General features: G+C 34.9%; 1 pseudogene; it reads right to left on the bottom strand.

The window, feature by feature from the left end:
- Window positions 1–13,484: 13,484 nt before the first annotated feature.
- On the bottom strand, window positions 13,485–14,586 carry LOC100916066 (annotated as a pseudogene).
- Between the last annotated feature and the right edge of the window lie 219 nt (window positions 14,587–14,805).

The following is a 14,805-nucleotide window of genomic DNA, read 5'->3' as shown; positions in this document are numbered from 1 at the left end:
AAAATAGTTCCAAGAGCATTTATAGACAAAAATGGAAGCAAAAAAACAAATAGGAGGAAAATGGAAAAGATTTCCTAAGATTATTGTAATAAATGGTTTTTACCATCAAAGATAATGGAATTATCAAATAAGTATACTTAATAAGGGAGATAAAAAAGACAGTTAATGCAATGCATAAATTGAGGTCATTAATAGGGGAAAATATAAGTTCTAACAAACAATAGTCAAGAATGGTCTTATCTTTATCATTTCAACATTGACGGAAAATAAAGAGAATATAAATTCTATTGTATTTTGTATTTGTTGGTTAATGAAAATCTATTTGATTAAATAGAATAAAACTCTACCCTAAAGGATCTTTTCCAATAAGGTTTCTACTATCTATATGTAAAAATTAATGAAAGTTCCTTAAAAGATATAATTGAAATCATCATGTCAGAACATCCTGTGATAGAGAAAAATAATCAGGAAAGGCATTAAGCAAGGAGATAAATGCCTACCAAAGATATTCACTATTGTGGTAAAGGAAATACAGTGCATAGAACAAATTGGAAACTGATTCTCTGTGGATGTTAAAAGTATCCAAATATCCAGATTCATAAATGACATTGTGTTTCATTGTAAATCTTCATGAATGACATTTGTAATCATTCAAAAAGAATTGGGTCTGACCATCCACAAAGGAAAGACCAAAAGGATGAGAACATTATTTCTCTGATTATGACATGAATTTGAATGATGAATATATATCACTTGACTATTAGTATATATCTGTGATAAATAGTACAGATAAATAGCAAATCAAGCTCAGAGTTAAAAAGGAGAAAAGTATGTTGGTTTGTCTTTGAAAAATTGGAAAATTCCTTCAATGACCCTAAACTTCTGATGGAAATACAGTCATATTTTAACCCCAACATTCTACTGGTGTTGCAGCAAAATATGAAATACAATGTCTCCACATAAATGAGTATCACACAAAAGGCAATGAAGTGCTGTATAGTAAATTTGAGCAAGAATAACCAACATAACCAATAAGGAACTTCAAAGAATAGGAACAAAAGATTATTTCATCCTAAAAATGTGTGGAAGGAAGCAAATATAAACTGGTCATGTGACAAAAGGGGATGACAAATGGATGGCCAGAATACTTCACTAGTAACCTCATGATATTAGGAGAAAACTAGAAATTCTCTGACCTACAGCTGTCCAGAAGTAAAATAGCCTACCTCAAGAGATGCTATATTCTCACTTTTTAGAGATCTTCATGTTATTTTGTGTATAGATTGGATTATAACACTTCTAAGGTTTCAAATTTCAAATTCCTGAATTTTAAATGAAATATCTCTAATAGGTTGGGTAAGCTCCCAATACATAACTTATAGATCACATGGGGAAAAAATTAATGGATTGTATCATAGAACAACACTCCCAAGTCAATGAGATCACAGACCCATTTGGGAATTTAAAAATTTTTTAAAAATGGTTCTGAAATGTACCAGGAGCTTGGATGAACACTAGGTATATTCTTTCTCTAACTTGGTAAATCCACAGTGTTAAATTTTGTTCAAACTGACAAAACAAACAAACATAAAACAAAGAGAATAACTAGTGGCTCATGAGCAATGTATTTTACTTCACAGTGACTCTTTAAATATTATTCCATATTTTAAATTGCATTTTAAAATAGTGATTTTCTGGGCAAACTGGCAACTTTCAACAGGTACTTGCTTCAATGTAGTTCTCAGGAAACATAGAAACAATCCCACCTGACTCAAAACAAGCCAGACACCAGCACTAGTATACAAGTTCAGTACCAAGTAAGCTGCCAAATCCCTACAGCCTCCAACAGTGCCAGCTATCCTCCATCACAACCTGTCAGCACAGTACCAGACACGAGAGTCCCCTGTAGGCCTTAGCATAATTTTAGTGCAGCACTAGATTAAGATACAACCTGTATTCTCTGGCACAAGAAACCTGAGACAGTGCCCCTTCTACTTTGGAAATAGAGCTCAAATTTAAAAGAAATCAAAAAGACCAAAAAAAAAAAAAAACATAAACAAAAAAAGAATTTGACTACAGAAAATTATTATGGTGATAGGAAAGGTCAATTCACAAATGCAGAAGAAGGCAACAATGTGAAAACACCTATGGGCTAAGTCCCAAAGAAAAATGAAAAGTAATGTTGAACCCAAAAAGAACTCATGAAAGAGCTCAAAAAAGGAGTTTAAAAATCTTATGAAGGAGGTAGAAGGAAAATTTGGAAAAGAAACAAGAGTGGTACAAAAGAATTGTAAAAAAAAAAAAAAAAGAGTCAACAGCTTGAAAAAAAGGGGTGGGGGGAGACTATTTAACTAAGAATTGACCAAATGGAAAAAGAGATACAAAATCCACCAAAGGAAACAATTTATTAAAATAAATTGGCCAAATTGAAAAATACAAAGGCTAACTGAGAAAAAGTTAGAATTAGGTAAATGGAAACCAATGACTTTTCAGAGACATCAAGAAACAATCACACAAATTCAAAAGAAGGGAAAAAAATAGAAGAAAATGTAAAATACTTCTTAGGAAAAAAGAACTGAATTGGAAGATTCAGGAGAGACAAGACTCTAGGACAGTCAGAATCATTGGAAATTATTGAGGAAAACTTCCCTGATATCCTAGAATCAGAGAGTAAAATAAGTACTGAAAGAATCTACCATTCACCTCAGAAAAAAAAAAAACCCAAAATAAAAATTCCAAAGGAACATTATGCCCAAATTATAGAATATCAAGTTAAGGAAAAAATAGTACAAGTGGCCAAAAAGAAACGATTCAGTATCAGGGGACCACAAACAGGATTATACATGAATTAGTATTTGTAAAGAGTAAAGGACTGGAAATCATGAAATATTATATTCCAGAGGGCAAAGGACATAAGATCACAACCAAGAATCACCTGTTAGGAGAAATTAAGCCTAATACTTCAAGAGGGAAAATCACCTTGCAATAAAATAAAAGGAATTCAAGCTGTCATATATTCATTAGACCAGGACTGAACCAAAAAAAAAAAATTATCGCTAATATCAAGACCCAAGAGACGTCTAAAAAGGTAAAAAAAGGAATAGTAAGGAGGGGAAACATAAGGGATTCAACTGGTCTTAATTGTATAAAGAATCAACTGAACAAAAGATAAACATTATGAAATACAAAATAGATCATTTTTGATTATGCTAAATAAAAGAAAAAAACTTTTACACAAACAAAAACAATGCAAACAAGGTTAGAAAAGCAAAAAGGTGGAAAACAATCTCTGCAGCAAGTGTCTATGATAAAGGCCTAATTGATTTTAAAAGAATACAAGCTATTCCCCAATTGATATTGTGGATATTACCAAAGGATATTATTAGGCAGTTTTCAAATGAAGAAACCAAAGCTATCTATAGGCATATGAAGAAGTATTCTACATCACTTTTGATTAGAGAAATGCAGATTAAAATGACTCTGAAGTATCACTTCACACTATCAGATTGACTAATAAGACAAAAAAGAGAAATTTTAAATATTGAAAATGATGTGGAAAAACTGGGACAGTAATGCATTGTTGATGGAGTTATGAACTGATCTAAACCTTCTAGAGAGTAATTTGGAACTATGTCCAAAGGACTATAAAATTGTGAATCCTCTTTGATCCATCAATATCACTGTAATATCTATATTCCCAAGAAATCTTTAAAAGGGGGAAAGGACCCACGTGTGAAAAAATATTTATAGCAGTTCTTTTGGTGGTGGCAAAATATTGGAAATTGAGAGGATGATCATCAATTGTTGAATGGCTGATCAAGCTGTGATGTATGAATGGAATGGAATTATGTAAAAATAAATTATGCAAATTTCAAAAAAAATCTTGAAATACTGGTACAAAACTGGTACAAACTGGTACAAACTGATGCAAAATGAAATGAGCAGAACCATGAAAACATTGTACACAGTATCAGTAATATTGTGTGATGATCAGCAAAGAATGACCCAGCTCTTTTCAGCAACACAATGATCCAAGATGAGTACAAAGGTCTCACAATGGAACATAATAAAGAACAAATAAACTATAAATGTAGATTTAAACATGGTTTTTACTTACTTTATTTTTTTATCATTTTTTTCTTTTGAGCTGTTTCTTCTTTCTTAACTGTGACAAATATGGAAATAAATTTTACATGATAGCACATGTATAACCTATGTATGTATCAAATTGCCTACTATTTTTGAAAGCGAGGGGAAAGAGAAAAAAATTGGAACTCAAAAGACAGAGACAGAGACAGAAACAAAGAAAGAGAGACAGAGAGAGAGAGACGGAGAGAGACAGAAACAGAGAGAAAAAGACAGAGAAAGTCTATTTATCTAAACAGTGGTCCTCAAACTTTTTAAATATGGGGCCAATTCACTGTCCCTCAGACTGTTAGAGAGCCAGACTATAGTAAAAACAAAAACTTTGTTTTGTGGGCCTTCAAATAAAGAAACTTCATAGCCCTGGATGAGGGGGATAAATGTCAACTGCCGCATCTGGCCCATGGGCTGTAGTTTTGAGGACCCTGCTCTAAAGCCTGTCATATGGAAGAAAAAAATAAGATGTATGTGTTATTGTTCCAAAGGAAAAATATAAAATGAATGGGTAGAAGGAAAAAAGTCCAAGATGGATAGATAGAGGATGTGATCTAATCCCTTCTCTAGCATTTAGTTACTTTACTCATTGGGGTTTCTGTTTTCTCATCTACAAAATAATGAGTTTTTGCTAAATGATATCAAGATCCCTTCTAATTCTAAAATCTTAAATGACACGGGAAAGTTTCTACCCAATAGAAAGAAAGTGTTCTAAAAATCAAAATTTTCTAACACTGGCTAACTACCTAGCTAAGTAGTGAGTTTCCTGCTACTGTAGTTATTAAAACAAGTCAGGCACATAGTAGAAAAATTTTCTGATTTTAAAAGGTTATATTAATAGATCTATAAGATCCATCTAACTAATCCTAAAATTATATGATTTCCAGGATGATATTCTAGGACTTTGTTATCCTGAATCTCTCAATTCAGAGCATCCTGCTGTTGAGAATGGATCATATCTTCCAGTTACTCTTTCCCATTCCTTTTCCCATTTGTTTTCCCCAAGGATATAAAACTGCTCAGGCAGGGATCTTCCCTGCCTTTCTATAACCCTATGTATACTTTGAAAACTCTCAAAAATGTCATTAATTATAATGATAATGACACTTTGTACTTTTATAGGCTCTTTCATCAGAGGATCTCTGAGCACTTAAAAATATCATCTCATTAATCCTCACACCACCACCTGGGAGACAGCTGGCAAGTAAACTTATCCCAGTTTCACAGAGAAAGGAAGTGAGATACACAGATATTTACAGACTTGGTCCAGATTGGACAAAGTCCCTTTGCCTAGAGCTCGCTTAGACATTTTCTTCTACTTGCTATTAATGAAGGAAAGAACATTTAAAAAAAAAAGTCAGGGCAAAAGGGAAAGCAAGAGGTGGGAGAAGACAAGCGAGGGATACATAGGTGGGGGAAGGTTAAATAATACCAAGGCAAGTTAAGTAGTAGAATTAAAGCAAAGAGTTAGCTAAAGTAGGAAAGAGGTGCATGTGTGTATATGTGTGTGGTGTGGGGGGGTGAGGGTGGGTAAGAGGGAGGTGTGGATGTGGATGTGTGTATATATATGTCTGTGTATGTATATATCTATATATGTATACATAAATATGTCCTTGCTTAACTATAATCTGCTTGGAGGAAGTGGGGGATGATGAAAGGGGAAAAAAAGAATAAAGTAAAAAAGGTGAATAGCAAAGAACAAAGTTCTTTTCAAGTTGTTGTAAAGAAAAGATGGACAGTTATGAATATAATTTGTTCTACTATTATATATCCTTTCTTGAACTGGTAATTTATTGCTATATATTTTGAATCCTCCCTAATGTTCTGCTGGTCACATGGCAATGTTCTGTTTTATTTTGTTTTGTAGTCCTTTTTCTATTTTTCTTTTTTCTTATTATTTTTAATTTAAAAAAATTAAGTCCTAAGTATTCTAAGTATTCTCTGGCTTATTTTAGCATTCTTTAGGGATTTTATTTTTCATTATCCAAATTCATGGGTGTGAAAGAGGTGTGGGAGGGGAGGAGAAAGGTGAAGTACTTTAATTGGTAATAAAGTTATCAGATTGTGTTTTTGTTTTGTTTTGTTTTGAGTTTTAGGTTGCTTTTGGGGAAGAGAGGGGAGACTTGTGATTTTACTTCTATAGGGAACCCCTGAGGAGGAAATGTCTTCTCTTGATGCAGATGGGAAATCAGTCTACAATTTATTTCCTTAGAAAGTTTCCAAGGGGTACTGAAAGAGTCCTTCATAAACGTAACCTTCCCCTATTTTTCCAATCTTCTTGTAACTCACATCCTTTCTTACCACTAGTACTTCCCCCCATACCCCAGGAAACACACACACACACAAACACACACACGGTGGAACAATAACACTGATCTTCTTGTTATTCCCCTAAAAAGAAAAATCTATCTCAACTCTAGGCATTTTTTAAAAGGAAGCCATTCCTGATTTTAATTCGACATTTTGATCATCTCCTATTTATCTTGTATGTAGCTTGTATGTAGCATGGTTGTCTACATGCTTTCCTCTATCAGACTAAGTTCCTTGAGAAGGGAGACTATCTTTTGCCTTTCTTTGTATCCTTAGAGCTTAGCATAGCATGTGGTACATAGTAGGTGCTTAATACATATTTACTGACTGACTAACAGAGACAGTGTTTGTCAGTAGTGCTCTATCCACTGCATCACCGAGCTGCCCCTAACTCATGTCTTTAAACAAGAAATTGGCATTCTTGATATGATAGTTTTGTAGTTCTACTTTAAAGAGAATAACACATTAGTAACATCAGGAAATATCAGGATTTCAACTGACATTATAATCATGATAAGACTGAAATAAGGGCCTTAGAATCAGAAAACTGTGGAACATTAAAGTTGGAAGGAACCTTGATGATCAACTAGCCCAGTGGTTCTCAAACTTTTTCCCAGTAGCAGAATCCTTCAATTTAAACAAAACTTTGAAATAATCCTTACAGTAAAAGCCACTAAAAATATTAGTTTAATGCCTATTAAAAATAATGTAAGATTAATTTCTTCTTAATTGAAGAGTCTCATGGCTTCTTACAGCACAGTTTGAGAAACACTGATTTATCCCATCCTCATTTACAGAAAAAGGAATGCAGGGAATTGTGATATTAAGTGAGATCACACTTAAGATATTAAGTGAGGTCACACAGCTAATCAGTGGAAGCTGGAAATAGAATGCAGGTTTCTTGACTCTCAAACCCGTTTACTTTCCACTAAATCCCATTTTCCAGAAGGAAGCTGTCGGAAATCTATTTAAAAACATGAAATGAGCCGGTCAAAAATCACCTCATCTCCAAAGGAAGGTGATTTGTGTTAAATAGAAATAAAAGAATTGAACATGCGTGTGACAACAAGTCTGAGTTGTTGGAGGCAGCAACCTAAGAACCAAACTGGCAAGGATGACGGTCTCTGTTTTGGGTAGAAACAGGCTTCTTTGACTCTAAGAATGTATTCAAGATATATAATAGATACCTGTCTGATATAATTAATTATATTTTTCCTAAATTTAACATTGCCTGAAGGGAAAAATCATTTTGCTTGGTAAAATCCCTCATGCCACACAAAGTCTGTGAAAGAGCCAGATTTAATTGCTGTGATAAAAACCACAAGAAAGACCAGGTTTGCATTAAATCTATAACCACATCTACTGAAGAATAGCTTTAATCACCTTTGAAATGGTGACCACAAGATAATTAAAGGGAAAGTGTGCTCATTGGTAATTATCCAGGAATATCAAATCTCCGTTTATCATGGAGTCCAATTTAAAATATCTTGGCAAGGGATTCATTCCTTACCCCCCACGCCTCCCCAACCCCCTTCCTTTTAAGCTTAGGACTTCATGTTCCATACCCAAGAAAGCTGGGTCTTTGTGTCATTTCATAGTCCACTAATGGGTTTCCATTTAGAAGGGGCTGTGGCCTCCCTTCACTGCCCGTATTATTCTCATGAACTCATCAGATAAAAGACAACAGAAACAAGTCAGAGCATTTACTCTCCACTGACAAGTTTGTTTCTCCATAAACCTAAGACTAACCATGGACTTTAAGGTTCCCACACTGTGAGTCTCCCATCTCAGAGAGAAAAAAAAATAAAGATGAAGAAAAAAGAATAGAGAAAAAAGGGAAAAAAAAAAAAAAAACTTAAGTGACTGAGGAAATGTAAAAAGGGGAGGGAAGCCCTTAAACCAAGTGTGTAAATCACAGTAGACTTGTGATTTATGTTAACTTTAACTGGGCTTATTGTGGCTCCCCAGATCTGGGCTCACCTTCAGGCAGAAATGGAAACCTGTGGGGTTACATTCTTTAAAGGCCTCAGAAGCTTTGTTCCAGACGATTACTCTCAGGCCTGTCTCCTCTTTTTCCCTAACCCCTCCCCTTTCCTCTATCCACTCTCTCTTTTTTTTTCTCTTTCTTCTTCTACCCTCTTTCTTTCCCTTTTTCATTGAACCTCCTCTCCTCTAATCTCCTCTCTTTCTTTTCCTTTCTTTTCCTTTTTTTATGCTCCCAACCACTCTCCTTTTTATCCATTGAGTTCTGGAACTAATATTGAATTTGTCAGAAGGCTTGGATTCAAACCCCATCTATAATTCTTTTTTATCTTGTTACCCTGGGCAAGTAATTGCCTTTCTCCTGATTTCATTTTTTACTCTGTCAAATGAGCTGAGTGAACTAAATGAGCTCTAAGGTAATTTCCAGAATTGAATGTCTCTGATTTTCTGAGGTCAACAAATTGGCATTTATCTCCCATATCCTGTCCTTTCTGCCACCATCAGTAATCGAGGTTACAATTCAAATGTGTTCACAAGTCACTATCTACTCTGGCTACTAACCCTTTATATGGAATGAAAAGCCCTGTGCATCCTTCTCATGCCCTGAGGTATCCTGCTGCATCAGTCTGTCTGCTTTGTATCACCATATCTCCTTTAATCAAAAAGAAAGAAACATGCATACTCCTCACTTCTGACTTTCAGGATTCCTGGTTTACTTCAATATTCAGCTCCAGAAAAGCTTTTATATGAATCCGCTCTTGTTCTCCCAAACTGCCAGGGTATTCCCTTACAAAAGGTCTATGCACAGTGCTTAAAGTGCTTATTAAGTTCATAAGAACTTAATAAATTATATTTCAGTCAATATAATTTAGGTAGATGGATACATACATAGATGATTTGAGAGAGAGACTGATTGATTGATAGACTTGTTATCTTCCCAGTTAGAGTATAAGTTCCTGGAGGGTTTGTATTTTTCTTTTCATTTCACTAGTGCTTGGCATAGTACCTTGTACATAGAAGCATTTAATTAGTATTTACTGATCAATTGAATGATGTTCTAACCAAGGTAAAGAATAATGAAGTAATAGTGCAGACACTATACTTCTATTCATACAACATAAGATGACGTAAGTTTTTTAGGTTTTTTGAGCAGCCACATCACATAAATCTTTTCCAAATCATCTTCTGTCAAACATGTGTCCCACATTTTGTATTCATGGAAGTAGTTAAAGAAAAACTTAAATATAAGACTTTACATTCATTCCTAATACATGCTATTTTATTAGATTTGGCCCATCATTCCAGTACTAAGATGCCTTTAAACCTTGAGCCATTCATCCAAAATATTTTTGTGTCATAGTTCTGTGTCATCCATTAATCTGATCTCTATCCAAGTAAATAATAAAAATATTAAACAGAAGGTGGCCAAGTTCGGAGCCCTGGAACATCTCTCTTTACAGAGACCATTCAACAAGGAGACACTGATCCTTTTAACAACACTCTTTGAACAACATCCTTCATCCTGCTACTAGTTCAGCTAATATTTAATTATTTACTCTCTAAGGAAATCATTGAGTTGATGTCAACTTGGATCTTTGGTAGAATGTTCTTGGGATCTGCCCTTGGCCCTATGCGGTTCAACATTTTTAAAAAAGTGATTTGGACAAAGTTATTGAAAATAGGTGGAACAATGGATAGAGTACCTAGCCTAGAGTAAAGAAGATTCATGTTTCTCAGTTCAAATGTAGCCTCAGACATTTATTAGCTGTGTGACCCTCGGAAAGTCACTTAAACCTGTTTACCTCAATTTCCTTATCTATAAAATGAAGTGGAAAAGGAATCATAAACAATTTCAAGACAATTACGACAATTAGGACAAAGCAATTGTTGTAAACAATTGCCCACAAGATCACAAATGTGTCCTGAAAAGTCAGACATACAACAAAATGAAGATATGCTTATAATATTTTCAGACAATATAAAGCAGGAAGGGAAAAAACAAGAGTGTGTTGAAATCATTTCCAACTGACTACCCAGAATCCGACATTCAATGTTCAGTGTAAGATTTAACATAGAAATCAAAAATCTTCCAAAGTTACCAATGTCAGCTTGATTTATTGTTTTGTTGATTGTCTAGACTAGGGGGTCTGCAAACTACACCTGAGAGAAAAATATATCCTGTTGTCTACTTTTGTACAGGCTAGGAAAGCTCAGAATGTTTATTTTTTGCATTATTAAATACAATAAAACTTTATTTTAAAATGTAAAAGCCAATCTTATCTCATGACCATAATACAGATAAACTATTAAAATGTGTCATGTCTATTTTTCCCCTGAAATGGTTGTTAAATATTTAATCGCATACCCCTAGACAGTATATATGTTATGTTACAGAATTGAATTAGAACAATGGGCTAAATTTAGAAAGATTAAATTTAATAGGAATAAATATAATGTTCTAAATGTATTTTTAAAAGAATTTCATAAGTACAGGATGGAGAAGGTATGGCTAGGCAACAGTTTCTGTGAAAAAAAGATCTGAAACTTTTTATAGAGAAGTAATTCACTAAAATTAACCAATGTGATATGGTAGCCCCCAAAAGCTGACATTCTCTTTCAGTACATTATATAAGTCCAGAACAAAGTAGATGGAGTTCCTTTTTCTCTGATTTGCTCAAACTTCAGTAGGAGTGCTGTGCTCAATTCTAGACACATGTTAAGAAGGACATGGACGAGTTGGAGTGAAACTGAAAGAGGATGAGTAGACTGAAAGAATATGCCATTTCAGGACTAGGTGAAGAAAATGAGTGTGCTTGATATTTATGGCACTTGATAGCAGTAAAGTATTTGAATATTTCACATTGGAAAATAAAGACTTCTACTATAGAATCCCTCCAATGTCAGAACTAGAAGCAATAAGTTTAAATTTCTCATAAGACGAAGATTTAGGCTTGATGGAAGAAAAATCAGTGGTAGTTTGTCAGCAGATATTTAGTATAATGCAGTTGGTCTATATACTCTCTGAGATCCTTTCCAATTTTTAAGTTTTGGGGGTCTGTGATTTTGAGAAATATTTGTTGCTTTGTTTTATTTTTTTATATCTTGTTGAAACTGTGATCCATAGTAGCCATAGCATTTCCTTGGTCCACTAGTCTAATAACACTATAAAAAAAAAAGGAAACAGTTAATTTAATAACATCATGGGCACCACAGAATATATGCCATAAAATATCTTAGATGATCTTCAAACTCTGAATCTGTGATCCTATAACCATTTGATCCAATTATAACAAATCTTACATAAGAAGCCCTCTCTAAGGAAAGGATTTCCAAGTTCAAGTTAATAAATATTGCCTTGTTCAAAGCAATGTTTCCTCCAATAAAATCCCATTGAAAATGTGGGGTTTCCCTTGGATTTTCTGTAATAAATTACTATTGTTCTGTGTGCTAAAATATAAACTCCAGTCCTCATTATGATCGTAGATGCAGAGCTAAAATAAATAAGAGAAATATAATTCAACCTCCTTACTCATTTTATAGCTGAAGAATCTGAGATCCACAGAGGTAAAACTTGACCAATAGATTGTGAGTATCTGAGGTAGGATATGAACTCGGGTTTTCTGACTCCATATCTAGTATCTTTCTTCTATGTCACATGATAATATTTGGATTTTTATGAAAATGTTGCTTAACTTTAGAGCCTTCACCTTTTAGCCAAAAATTTGAGACTGTAGTCCCAACCTTGTCACCAACTAGCTAGGTGGCCATGAACAAGCCATGTTAACTTTTCTAACCCCCAGGTTCCTGATTTAGAACATCAGAGTGAGGGGATTTGCATTACACATTTACCTTACAGGGATCTTGTGAACATAATGCTTTGTAAACTTTCACCCACTTAAGAAATGGTATTTATCATTACTATGTATGTATGCAACTCCATGAGACTGAAAAAATCTTGGAAATGTAAGCCAGAAAATTGTCCCAAGCTGTGCACAGGAAAATGTCTCCTTTCACTATGAGTCCTAGGATTCCTAGACACTGGTAATCAACTGTCACAAGAGCTAACAGTATGTCCTATGATCTTTAGGAACTGAATTAAAAAAAAAAAAAAAACTTTTCAAGCTATGTCACACATTTAAAAACCAGAAAGTAAGCCTGCTGATGTATCCTAAGCACCAAACATAAATGACATTTTAAAATCTGTTACAAATATGTGGTTCTGCTAGGAGAAACTAGGTTGAAAAGAACATGGGCAAAAGTCCAGGAATGGATTGCAATAGATAGTGGATGGTTGGAGAAAAGAAGGTGAAGGCAAGAGCCATAGAAGATAATAGGACAATTTCTTTGAAGGGTTCTAATTAGGAAATAGAAAGTGGAATTTAAGCCTATCCAACAAGCATTTATTCAGCACCTACTGAGTCAGTAATTATTGGGTGCTGAAGATAAAAATAAATAAAAATAAAAATAGTTCCTGTCTTCAAGAAGCTTCCATTCTTCTCTGAGGAAACAACAGGTATGGAGGAAAGTGTTTATTGTGGGGAAGAAAAGTGATGGAACACACACACACAAAATAGTCAAAAAGAACTCAAAAGACCTAGACTTCAATCCTAACTTTGTGACACTTAATTAATATCTGTGAATCTAAATTAATTCACACATAAAAGATATGATGGAATGGCAATAATTTCAAAACATACCTCGCAAGATTATTATGAGGAAAGTAACATGTTAGCTACTTACTTTCCTGAAGTCTATTAGGTAACTTTGGAAAAAAGCTAAAACAGTTCTGGACTAGCAGAAAAACTAGTTTACTAGTAGTAAACTGAAGGAGTCTCTGCTAGTGGTGCATAAGCACACTTTGCACAGAGAACTCATTACATAATCCATCCCCTAAATGACCAATGCATTGCTTTATAACCACTGTATAAATATCCAATGAAAATTCATGGAACAAGTCAGCCCAGAAACCTCTTCTGATCAGAGTAGGATGGTCTCTACAAAGTTGACTAGAACAATTCTTTCTGATACTAGGACTGTAGCTTTTTTTTCCACCCCTAAAAGTACAACTCTAGCAAAAAGATAGTTTCATCCATTTGGATCTCACTAGCCGCTAACGTGTTGATGTTTCAGGGGGCCAGTTCACTGTCCCTCAGACTATTGGGGCCGGACTATAGTAAAAAGAAAACCTTTGTTTTGTGGGCCTTTAAATAAAGAAACTTCATAGCCTTGGGTGAGGGGGATAATCGTCTTCAGCTGCCACATCTGGCCCGCGGGCCATAGTTTGAGGACCCCTGATAGCTGCTGGTGTTCAGATGCTATGATCATCTCCTATAAATGGGGCTCTTTAGACCTTGTGGCCTGTATTAATGTGAGAATGGCTTCCACCTTCTGGGACTTCTCCAGCAGTCACTTGTTCTCTTTGTTCTCAAACTGCCAGCTTTCTATCAAGTTGGCAATGCTCTTGCAGCAGCACAGCAGTGTGTGGGCAGAGGACAGGGAAGTCACTGTATACAGGTAGAAATCCAAGAGGTTGCATGGGAAGGTGTTTGGGGTATCTCCTATGGAGAAATGAGGCTTTCTGATAGCAATTTATACAATATAGCCTTTGCTTCTTCAGCAAGAATTATGGCGAAATCTTCCATCTGTTTCTGTTTCAGGTGCTTTTTCTGCAAAACCAAGCGACAACTCCTGGCATAGGGACACCCAGATCTTTCCTGTATAATGGACTCCAGCATTGCCAAGGGCAGAGATACCAATATCTTGTGGAGTTTGGTAGCATATATTGTTCTACCACTGTCACTTGACTTCTCAACAAACTTCAGAGGGTTATCTGCCAAAAGAGTCAGATACTTATCAATAACTTGCTTCCAGATATTGTACCCAATAATGTACCAGAGATCTGGAGATCTCATTCAAAAACAGAGGTTGTGAAAGGGGAGTACCAGAAAAACTGGTGATTTCACTCCTTTGAAGCCTGCTCCAAACACTCTCACTGTTGGTCTGATCCATTCTGTTTGCTATTTTGTGCACAATAGTCTAGTCACGAAAATGCTGGTTGAATTAGTCAAGGTTGGCCTTACATTTCACAGTGCAATTCACAGTGCAATTCACAGCCAAAACAGCAAAGACTAGCTTGCCCTCTTGGGTTAACCTCATCAAGTTTCCAGGCTAAAACAACTCAAACCAATTCAATTCAATAGACATGTATTAATCACATAAATGTATACAAGACCATGTTAGGTACTAGGGATTCAAGCAAAAAAAAAAAAAAAAAAAAAGACCTCAAATGAGATAATGTGTAATAGGGGACATGGTATTTCTTCAAGATATGGTTAGAATAGGATTGTTTATTTTGAAGCCAGAGAACCAGAATTC

Source organism: Sarcophilus harrisii, chromosome 2, assembly GCF_902635505.1.
Source record: "Sarcophilus harrisii chromosome 2, mSarHar1.11, whole genome shotgun sequence".
Lineage (NCBI taxonomy): Eukaryota > Metazoa > Chordata > Mammalia > Dasyuromorphia > Dasyuridae > Sarcophilus > Sarcophilus harrisii.
This window is presented reverse-complemented; position numbering and strand designations above follow the sequence as displayed.